The sequence below is a fragment of the Mustela putorius genome, unplaced genomic scaffold (assembly GCF_011764305.1).
Source record: "Mustela putorius furo isolate JIRA1106 unplaced genomic scaffold, ASM1176430v1.1 tig00003911_pilon_pilon_pilon, whole genome shotgun sequence".
In the NCBI taxonomy this organism is placed as follows: Eukaryota; Metazoa; Chordata; class Mammalia; order Carnivora; family Mustelidae; genus Mustela; species Mustela putorius.
Window position 1 is genome coordinate 3,457,740 of NW_025422058.1, and position 12,231 is coordinate 3,469,970.

General features: G+C 37.5%; 1 long non-coding RNA gene and 1 pseudogene across 4 annotated transcripts in view; both read left to right on the forward strand.

Annotated features, from left to right (window-relative positions):
- The window catches only part of LOC106005762, a 77,696-nt gene that overhangs the window by 10,436 nt on the left and 55,029 nt on the right, over positions 1-12,231 (forward strand). The window lies entirely within an intron of this gene.
- LOC123388831 lies at positions 4,029-4,172 on the forward strand (annotated as a pseudogene).

The following is a 12,231-nucleotide window of genomic DNA, read 5'->3' on the forward strand; positions in this document are numbered from 1 at the left end:
AGATGATATGTGAAATTGTCAGGATCACTTTTATAAACTATCAAATTTTAAGATTTAAATCTTATAATTGTGAAGTGAGAGAAAAACCTCTCCTTTTAACATTTCCACAGGCTATTTGTCTACCACATAAATATTCATTGGTCCAGCTCCAAAGAGGTGGAAGTGAAATGTTCTAGTTCCTGTCCTTTTATTGCCCTCAGGCCACTCAAGTATGGTTGCCTTCTTACTTTCAACTTGCTTATTCTGAAACTCACAGATCACATGCTGAACTCTGACCAACTGTAATGAGAAACAAACTTTAGTTTTTGTCATAGTCAACTCTTTCACTCCTTTCTCATTACTTTATGCTCCTCTTTCACTCCTTAACCTTCTATCATCCACCCTTCAATTATTTCCCATTACCCACGCCTCCATTTCCTTGTTCCAGGAAAACTTGCTCACAGTATCCCTAAGAGATTTTATAGCCCCAACCAATTCTGAGACCCCCGTGCTTATCCAAGATACTTTCCATGTACTGGTAGTTCCACTTGTAGGTCCTCTACAGCCTGGCCACAGTGCCAGCTATGTAGGGTGGGACAGAGTGGTTGGTCCCTGAAGGACAAGGAGGATCTTATCCTGAAGTAATAAACATTCATGAAACTGAGGGACATGTTTGATAGAAAGTCCTTTAGAGAGAGCAGAAAGTCAAAGGCCTAAAGCATTTGAGGTGACATCATAAAAAGTTAACAGAGCTGAAAATTTAAAAAAAAAAAAAAAGAATGAAAACGATTCAAATTGAAGTCAGAATCAGGGTTCTCATGTTTGAGACCATTCCAAGTTGCTTGGTGGAAAGTGATTAATTCTATACTTTGTTGGTTTTGGTTTTGAACCTAAGGTAGCAAGAACTTACTTAATCATGGCATACTGCTATCATCAGTCTGGGCAAGTGCCCCCTCTTATTTCATTTTGTTTCATTTTCCTCTTTAATTGTTGATTCCCACCCTTGTTCCCCTCTCCAGCATAAGAACCTACCCTAAAGTACAAACAATATATGTCCTTAAATATTTTACAAGGTATATATCTATATGCAAAATAATGCTATATATCTATACCTTGTAAAATATATAGCATTATTTTGCATATTTGTAATTTGTAAATTCCAAATTATATAAAGTAATTATGTGAAAGAACTAACTAGAACCCAGAGTTCCACATGATTTAGATAAGACACCCATTCTCCTGACCTTTACAGTTTCATTGGAAATAGTGAGTATGTCCTGAATATGCCCAAAGGAAGACAGCACCCTGTGCTCCAGGAATGAAGACAAGTTCCCAGAGTCCTACTTACATTACAGGAGAGGAGCCCTGAGCTTAGGCAACACAAATCTTTTAAAATGCATAAGAAGACTTCCTGATCTTTGCCATATAGGGAGACAATATTTTCATTATAATGGACAATAAACAACCTGTCTTTTGTTATCAGTCTTCCAAAACTATTCACAATAAGAACATCCTTGAGGGATGCCTGGGTGGCTCAGTCATTAAGTGTCTGCCTTCAGCTCAGGTCAGGATCTCAAGGTCCTGGGAACAAGTACTGCATCAGGCTCCTGCTCAGTAGGGAGCTTGCCTCTCCCTCTGCCCTCCCCCACTGCCTCTGTGCATTCTTTCTCTCTCTCTCTCAACTAAATAAATAAAATCTTTTAAAAAAAAAAAAAAAGGGCACCTGGGTGGCTCAGTGGGTTAAGGCCTCTGCCTTGGCTCAGGTCATGATCCCAGGGTCCTGGGATCGAGCCCCATGTTGGGCTCTCTGCTCAGCGGGGAGCCTGCTTCCTCCTCTCTCTCTGCCTGCCTCTGCCTACTTGTGATTTATCTCTGTCAAATAAATAAATAAAATCTTAAAAAAAAAAAAAAATCCTTGAAAAGATCGTCCAGAACAAAGGCAGTCTGCTCACAAGATATGCAAAATTCAAGAGATCCTTGGAGATTGTCTTCCAAACCTTTTTCTATGCAATTTTCTCTTTCTTTCTTAAATACCCCTCTATGTAGCTTATAATATCAGATAACCCATTCTTGTTGCAATCATTTACAAACCTCTCATTTTCTGAGGATTTCTGAAGAAATCAGTGTATTGATAATCCTTTACTACAGTGGCCTTTTGGCTCCATGACTTCTCCTTCAATGATCTAAACCTCTATTTTCTGATAATTTTTGAAGTTGAAATGAATATCATTTCATATGTTCGTTATTAGTGTCTTCCTTTTTTTTTTTAATATTTCATTTATTTATTTTTCAGAGAGAAAGGGAGAACACAAGAAGTGGGAACAGCAGGTGGAGGGAGAAACAGGCTTCCCGCTAAGCAAGGAGCCCAATGTGAGACTCAATCCCAGGATCCTGAGATCAATACCTGAGCCTAAGGCAGACACTTAACTGACAGCCACCCAGGTGTTCCTTAATGTCTCCCCTTATGCAAATGCCATGTACATATCCTTTGCCCATTTTTCTTTTGGATTTACCATTTTCTTCTCTCTCTTTTTAAGATTTTATTTATTTATTTGACTAGAGAGATAGCATGACATTCCAAGCAGCGGGAGTGACAGGCAGAGGGAGAAGTAGGCTCCTGGCTGAGCAAGAAGCCTGATGTAGGACTTGATGTCAGGACCCTGGGATCATGATGTGAGCTGAATGAAGGCAGATGCTTAACTGACTGAGCCACCCAGGCATCCTGGGTTTACCATTTTCTTATAATTAGCAAGAGGTCTTCCTCACTGTAGATATTTTTCCCTTATTGACCTTATTTCAAATATCCTTTTCCAATCTGTGATCTGTATATGAACTCTCCCTATTATAGCTTTCAATGAAGCAAACTAAGTCCTTAATTCTAATGTATTTTCCATCCATTTCTTTTTTATCTTAGAGTTTGTGCTTTGGGGAGTTGGTTTAAGAAGTTCTTCCAGGGGCACCTGGGTGGCTCAGTGGGTTAAGGCCTCTGCCTTCAGCTCAGGTCATGATCTCAGAGTCCTGGGATTGAGCCCCACATCCGGCTCTCTGCTCAGCAGGGAGCCTGCTCCCCCCACCCCGCCTGCCTCTCTGCCTACTTGTGATCTCTGCCTCTCAAATAAATAAATAAAATCTTCAAAAAAAAAAAAAAAAAACTTCTTCCACACCCCAAAGTCAGAAAAATAATAGGTGTATCTCTTTTTTTCCTTTATCATTAACATTTCAAATTTACATTGTCCATTTAGAACTTTAATCCAACTAAATTTCCCCCTCTCAGGGGAACAAATATAGATATATAAAATATTTGTGGTATTAAAATTTCATTGGAAAAGGTAGAAAATTAGGAGAAAATGTCTTAAAAAGTTTTTTTTAAGTTCCTTAAGTAGACAACAATGAAAAAAGGGTTGAGAAACACTGTTATAAGCTAAGAATCCAGTATTACTTTTCTCTATGAGACTTTCCTAATATCATCTGTTAAATGTTTTATCAATCCTTTCTCCATCTGCACATATCAGTTTGCAAGACTATCTATCTACCTGCAGTGAGCCACTTTCTATCCTTTTTCCAAATCACTTTAATTTTTCATAATGTATTTAGTCTTCTTATACATTGCAGAATAAGTGTGTTGAATTCATTTTTTTAAAGACCTACTACAAAAAGTCCTACTAGAATTTTCATTGGGATTGAATTAAATTTACAGATTAGTTTTGGAAAACGGACATTTTACCCTGTTGTCATCCATTCCATGACCATGGTATAACACTCCATTTATTTAAGACCTTTATGCCCTTAACAAATTTAAAACTTATTCTCCATAGAGATCATAGACATTGTTTATTCAGTTAAATTCATAGTTTAGAGTTTTGATTGTTATTAGGAATGGCATCATAGAATATTACATTTTTAGTTAGCTATTGCTGATGCAGAGGAACATTACAGATTTTTGTAAAATAGATCTTATATCTGGCATTCTTATAAAATCTCTTATTAGATCTACAGTCTTTCTGTTGACTCAGCTGGGATTATTTTATCTGAAAAAAAAAAAAGAGCAGATGCTTAGCTGGCAGGGGAGTGATTTTCTCAGGGCAATTCTTATCCATTACACTCTGGATGTGCTGACCCCTGTGATTTCCCCAAATGTGGGGAAACTTTACATAATTTGTGGTAGTGGGGGACTGCATTAGTGCTCTCCCCTCCTTATGTCACCACATCAAAAAAAAAAAAAGGAAAGAAGAAAGAGAGAGAGAGAGAAAAGAAAGAAAAAAAGAAAAGAAAAATAAATTGATACTTTCTCTGAAGCAGATGGGGAGAAACCAATAATCTAGTAACCTATATGTAACAAGTAGAATGGAGAATTGAATCCTGTGGAACACACTATAATGACTAGCTGGTCTGGGATGCCTGGGTGGCTCAGTCAGTTAAGCAACTGCCTTTGGCTCAGATCATTATCCCAGGGTCCTAGGATAGAGTCCCACATCCAGCTCCTAGCTCAGCTGGGAGCCTGCTCCTCCCTTGCCTGCTCTGCCTGCTCTGCCTGCTCTGCCTGCCCTGCCTGCTGCTTCCCCTGTTTGTTCTCTGTCTCTCTATGACAAATAAATAAATATATAATCTTTTAAAAATCAGCTAGTCTGTTTAATGGCACAGGTAATTTCTGCTTTGCATTTGCAATGATCAGCTTATTCAGTTCTATCGAATAAATAGCTATAATTACTTTAGCTTCCTTATTCATATGCTAAATAATTATGAATTTCAGGAATGTATTATGTTATAAAAGGTTAGAAGCACTTGTACTGCTTTATCTCAGTGAGTAGAGCAGTAATCAATATTCTATGTGTTTCTTTGAATAACCATATTTAATAACTCTGAACATCTTACCAGTACTCACAATGAAGAAAAAAATTAAGCATATATTTATAGGAGGAGAAAATTTCTTGGGTAGTTTCCTAAATGATGAACTATCAAAAATGGTTAAGTCAAAGTGATCATTTTCTCCTGATGATCCAAACTTATTGCTTGATAAGAGCTTCAAGAAATTAGTTCTATCAAAATATACACACCATTCTCTAAATCAAACAATAGTTACAGAATAAAATAATGTTCCATTGTAACAAACTTGGACGAAGTTTCTACATGTCTGTAGAATCTGGAAATTCCCCAAAATAGTCACAATAAAACTAGATGCCTTAAGAAAGAAATTTCTGAAAATTATCATATCAACTGGACTGAAAATTTCTTCATCATTTAAAAAAGCCAAGAAATATCTGGACCAACAAGTGGTTTCTACCAGAATAAATGTGTAGCACTTGGCAAAATGTAAGCATGTGTGTTTTAATTTTTTAAAATTGGGTTTTGGGGGCACCTAGGTGGCAGTCAGTAGTATCTGCCTTCAGCTCAGATCATGATCCCAGAGTCCTGGGTTCCAGGCTTGGATAAGATTCTTGGCTTAGTGGGGAGGCTGCTTCTCCTTCTCCTTCTGCCTCCACTCCCTCAGAACCCCCATCCCTGCCCAGTGCTCTCTCTCACTCACTCACTCTTTCAATTAAATAAATAAAACCTTTTTAGTTTAGAGGCAAGATGGTGGAGGAGTAGCAGACTGAAATGACATCAGGTCACAGGAATTCAGCTAAATAGTTATCAAACCATTCCGAACACCTACAAACTCAACAGGAGATCGAAAAGAAGAGGAGCATCAATTCTAGAAACAGTAAATTGACCACTTCCTGAAAGGTAGGACATGCAGAGAAGTGAATCCCAACCCACGGGAAGATAGACCAAGAGGGGGAGGGGCCGTCTCCTGGAAAGCAGTAGAGCAGTGGAGGACACTGAATTGAATTTGAATTTTATTTTTTTCTTATTCTAATTTTTTTAACTTTTCCTCTTTCATCTATTAAGGATTTTTTTTTTTAAGATTTTATTTATTTATTTATTTAACAGACAGAGATCACAAGTAGGCAGAGAGGCAGATAGAAAGAGAGAGAGGAGGAAGCAGGCTATCCGCAGAGCGGACAGCCCGATGCGGGGCTCGATCCCAGGACCCTGGGATCATGACCTGAGCCGAAGGCAGAGGCTTTAACCCACTGAGCCACCCACGCGCCCCCATCTATTAAGGTTTTTAACTAGTTTATCTTAACAATACCTTTCTTAAAAAGTCTTTTTAAGCCTTCATTATTATAGTCATATTTTATCCTTCATTTTATTTATTATTTTTTGTAAACATATAAGGTTTTTTTTTTCCTAAAAAATTTTAGGATATAATTTCTTCTAATAGATAAAAATTTACCCTAAATCTAGCACAGGGCTTTGTTCTAGTCTCCAGCCTCAGCACATTCTCTCCTCCTTTTTTTTTTTCTACTTTCTTTAGTCAACCAACTTATCTTATCAATTCCTTTTTTAGAACTTCTTAAATTTCATCTTTACAATCATATTCCATTCCTTCATCATGTTTATTATTACTTTTACATATATATATTTTTCCTTTCTTTAAAATTGTGGGAGGTAGTTTCTTCTAAGAAACCAAAATACACCCAAAATCAAGTGGAAAATCAAGTGGCTCTGTTCTATGCACCAGAAATTTTTAAAATTTCTTTTTACCCCCATCCTTCTCCCTCCATTTTGGGGTCTCTTCTGATTTGGTTAATGTACATTTTTCTGGGGCCCTTGCCATCCTTTTACTATTTTATTCTCTCATTCATATATTCTTATCTGGATAAAATGACAAGGCAGAAAAACTCACCACCACAAAAACAAAAAAAGAACAAGAGGCAGTATTGATGGCTAGGGACTTAATCAATACAGACATTGGTAGCATGTCAGATCCAGAGTTCAGAATTGTAATTATCAAAGTGCTAACAGGTCTCTAAAAAGGAATGGAAGATATTAGAGAAACCCTGTCTGGAAAAATAAAATCCCTTTCTGGAGAAATAAAAGAACTAAAATCTAACCAAGCTGAAATCAAAAAAAGGTATTAATAAGGTGCAATCAAGAATGGAGGCTCTTACTTCTAGGATAAATGAAACAGAAGAGAGAATTAGTGATATAGAAGACCAGATGACAGGGAAGAAAGAAGCTGAGCAAAAGAGAGACAACCAATTACTGGAACATGAGGAGAAAATTTGAGAGATAAGTGATATCATAAGATGAAACAATATTAAAATAATTGGGATTCCAGAAGAAGAAGAAAGAGAGAGAGGGCAGAAGGTATCTTGGGGCAAATTGTAATAGAGAATTTTCCCAATATGGCAAAGGAAAGAAGCACCAAAATCCAGGAGGCACAGAGAACCCCCCTCAAAATCAATAAAAATAGGTCCACACCCCATCATCTAATAGTAAATAGTAATCATCTAATAGTAAAACTTACTAGTCTTAGCAACAAAGAGAAAATCCTGAAAGCAGCTCAAGACAAAAAGTCTTTAACACACAATGGTAGAAATATTTGATTGGCAGAAGACTTATGCACAGAGATCTAGAAGGCCAGAAAGAACTGGCATGATATATTCAGAGCACTAAATGAGAAAAATATGGAGCCAAGAATAATATATCCAGCTAGGCTATCATTGAAAATAGAAGGAGAGATAAAAAGATTCCAGGACAAACAAAAATTAAAAGAATTTTCAAACACCAAGCCAGCCCTACAGGAAATATTAAAAGATATCCTCTAAGCAAAGACAGCCTAAAAGTAGTGGACCAGAAAGGAACAGAGACAGTGTACAGTACCAGTCACCTTACAGGTAATACAATGGCAGTAAATTCGTATCTTTCAACAGTTACCCTGAATGTAAATGGGCTAAATGCCATAATTAATTAAAAGACACAAGGTATCAGAATGGATAAAAAACAAAACCCATCAATAGGCTATCTAAAAGAAACTCATTTTAGACCCAAAGACACCTCCAGATTGAAAGCGAGAGGGTAGAAAATAATTAACCATACTAATGGACTTCAAAAGAAAGCTGGGGTGGCAATCCTTATATGATGTATATGAATACATTAGATTTTAAGCCAAAGACTATAATAAGAAGAAGGACACAATACCATACTTAAAGGGTCTGTCCAACAAGATGTAACAATTTTAAATATATATGCCCCTAACATGGGAGCAGTCAACTATATAAACCAATTAATAACAAAATCAAAGAAATGCATCAACAATAATACAATAATAGTTGGGGACTTTAACACTCCCCTCACTGAAATGGACAGATCATCCAAGCAAAAGATCAACAAGGAAATAAAGGCTTTAAATGACACACTGGACCAGATGGACATCACAGATATATTCAGAACATTCCATTCCAAAGCAACAGAATATACATTCTTCTCTAGTGCACGTGGAACATTCTCCAGAACAGATCATATCCTGGGTCACAAATCAGGTCTCACCCAGTACCAAAAGATTTCAGACCACAATGCTCTGAAGCTAGAACTCAATCACAAGACGAAAGTTGGAAAGACTCAAATACTTGAAGGCTAAAGAGCATCCTGCTCAAGAATGAATGGGTCAACCAGGAAATTCAAGAAGAATTGAAAAAAATTCATGGAAACAAATGATGATGAAAACACAACTGTTCACCATCTGTGGGACACAGCAAAGGCAGTTCTGAGAGGAAAATATACAGCCATACAAGCCTTTTTCAAGAAACAAAAAAGGTCTCAAGTACACAATCTAACCCTGCACTAAAGGAGCTGGAGGAAGAACAGCAAAGAAAGCCTAAACCCAGCAGGAGAAGAGAAATCATAAAAATCAGAGCAGAAATCAATGAAATAGAAACTAAAAAAACAATAGAACTAATCAACAAAACTAGGAGCTGGTTCTTTGAAAGAATTAATAAGATTGATAAACCCCTGGCCAGACTTATCAAAAAGAAAAGAGAAAGGACCTAAATTAATAAAAGCGTGAATGAAAGAGGGGAGATCACAACCAACACCAAAGAAATACAATTATAAGAACATATTATGAGCAACTCTACACCAGCAAATTTGACAATCTGGAAGAAATGGATGCATTCCTAGAGACATACAAAATACCACAACTGAACCAGGAAGAAATAGAAAACCTGAACAGACCCATAACCAGTAAGGAGACTGAAGCAGTCATCAAAAATCTCCCAACATACAAGAGCCCAGGGCCAGATGGCTTCCCAGGGGAATTCTAACATTTAAAGAAGAATGAATACCTATTCTCCTGAAACTGTTCCAAAAGATAGAAATGGAAGAAAAACTTCCAAACTCATTTTCGGAGGCCAACATTACCTTGATCCCAAAACCAGGCAATGACCCCATCAAAAAAGAGAATTACAGACCAACATCCTTGATGAACACAGATGCAAAAATTCTCACCAAAATACTAGCCAATAGGATCCAACAGTACATTAAAAGGATTATTCACCACGACCAAGTGGGATTTATTCTTGGGCTGCAAGGTTGGTTCAACATCTGCAAATCAGTCAATGTGATTCAATACATTGATAAAAGAAAGAGCAAGAACCACATGATACTCTCAATAGATGCTGAAAAAGCATTTGAGAGTACAGTATCCTTTCTTGATCCAAACTCTTCAAAGTGTAGGGATAGAAGCTACATACTTCAATATCATCAGAGCCATCTATGAAAAATTCACAGCGAATATCATTCCCAATTGGAAAAAACAGAGCTTTTCTGCTAAGGTCAGGAACACGGCACAAATGTCCACTATCACCACTGCTATTCAACATAGTACGAGAAGTCCTAGCCTCAGCAGTCAGACAACAAAAAGAAATTAAAGGCATCCGAATGAGCAAAGAAGTCAAAGTTTCACTCTTTGCAGATGATATGATGCTTCATGTGGAAAACTCAAGAGACTCCACTCCAAAACTGCGAGAACTTGTACAGGAATTCAGTAAAGTGTCAGGATATAAAATCAATGCTCAGAAAATCAGTTGCATTTCTATACACCAACAACAAGACAGAAGAAAGAGAAATTAAGGAGTCAATCCCATTTACAATTGCACCCAAACCAATAAGATACCTAGGAATAAACCTTAACCAAAGAGGCAAAGAATCTGTACTCAGAAAACTACAAAGTACTTATGAAGGAAATAGAGGAAGACACAAGGAAATAGAAAACATTCCATGCTCCTGGATTAGAAGAACAGATATTGTGAAAATGTCTATGCTACCTAAAGCAATCTACACATTTAATGCAATCCCTATCAAAATACCATCCATTTTTTTCAAAGAAATGGAACAAATAATCCTATAATTTATATGGAACCAGAAAAGACCCCGAGGAGCCAAAGGAATGTTGAAAAAGAAAGCCAAAGTGGTAGCATCACAATCCCAGACTTCAAGTTCTATTACAAAGCTGTAAACAACAAGATAGTATGGTATTGCCACAAAAACAGACACATAGATCAATGGAATAGAATAGAGTGCCCAGAAATATACCCCCAACTTTATGGTCAACTAATCTTTGACAAAGCAGAAAGAATGTCCAATGGAAAAAAGACAGTCTCTTCAACAACTGGTATTGGGAAAACTGGACAGCCACATGCAGAAAAATGAAATTGGACCATTTCCTTATACCACACACAAAAATAGACTCAAAATGGATGAAAGACCTCAATGTGAGAAAGGAATCCATCAAAATCCTTGAGGAGAACACAGGCAGTAACCTCTTTGACTTCAGCCGCAGCAACTTCTTCCTAGGAACATTGCCAAACGCAAGGGAAGCAAGGGCAAAAATGAACTATTGGGACTTCATCAAGATCAAAAGCTTTTACACAGCAAAGGAAACAGTCAACAAAACCAAAAGTCAACTAACAAAATGGGAGAAGATATTCACAAACGACATATCAGATAAAAAACTAGTTTCCAAGGGACGCCTGGGTGGCTCAGTTGGTTAAGCAGCTGCCTTCAGCTCAGGTCATGATCCCAAGGTCCTGGGATCCAGTCCCACATCGGGCTCCTTGCTCAGCAGGGAGACTGCTTCTCCCTCTGCCTCTGCCTGCCTCTTTGTCTGCCTGTGCTCGCTCGCTCTCTCTCCCTCTGTCTCTGGCAAACAAATAAATAAAAATCTTTAAAAAAAAAAAAAAAAACCTAGTGTCCAAAATCTATAAAGAGCTTAGCAAACTCAACACCCAAAGAACAAATAATCCAATCAAGAAATGGGCAGAGGACATGAACAGACATTTTTGCAAAGAAGACATCCAGATGGCCAACAGACACATGAAAAAAGTGATGCTCCACATTACTCTGCATCAGGGAAATACAAATCAAAACCACAATGAGATACCACCTCATACCAGTCAGAACGGCTAAAATTAACAAGTCAGGAAATGACAGGCGTTGGAGAGGATGCAGAGAAAGGGCAACTTTCCTACACTGTTGTTGGGAATGCAAGCTGGTGCAGCCACTCTGGAAAACAGCATGGAGGTTCCTCAAAAAGTTGAAAACAGAGCTGTTCTATGACCCAGCAATTGCACTACTCAGTATTTACCCGAAAGATACAAAGGTAGTGATCCAAAGGCGCACATGCACCTCAATGTTTATAGCAGCAATATCCACAATAGCCAAACTATGGAAAGAACCTAATGTCCAACAACAGAGGAATGGAAAAAGAAGATGTGGTATACATATACAATGGAATACTATGTAGCCATCAAAAGAAATGAAATCTTGCCATTTGCAACGATGTGGATGGAACTAGAGGGTATTGTGCTGAGCGAAATAAGTCAGTCAGAGAAAAATAATTATATGATGTCCCTGATATGAGGAATTTGAGAGGCAGAGTGGGGGACTTGTTAGATAGGGAAGGAAAAAATGAAACAAGGTGGGATCAGGAGGGAGACAAACTGTAAGAGACTCTTAACCTCACGAAACAAACTGAGTGTTACTAGGGGGGTCTGGAGAGGGTGGTTGGGTTATAGACATTGAGGAGGATATGTGATATGATGAGTGCTTTGAAGTGTGTAAGCCTGACGATTCACAGTCCTGTAACCCTGGGGCAAATAATATATGTTCATAAAAATAATTATTAAAAAAACTTTTTAAAAAATTGGGTTTTTAAAAGTAAGCTACATGCCCACCATGAGACTTGAACTTAAAACCCTGAGATCAAGAGTCACATGCTGTACTGATTGAGCTAGCCAGGTATCCCCAGGAATATGTATTTTAAACATCATGAATTGGATTTCTACATAAAGCTTTTTGTAAGTTAAATTAAATTCAGAGCTAAGGCATAAAAAGAAACACTAAGACTAGCTCTTATGAAAGAGAACA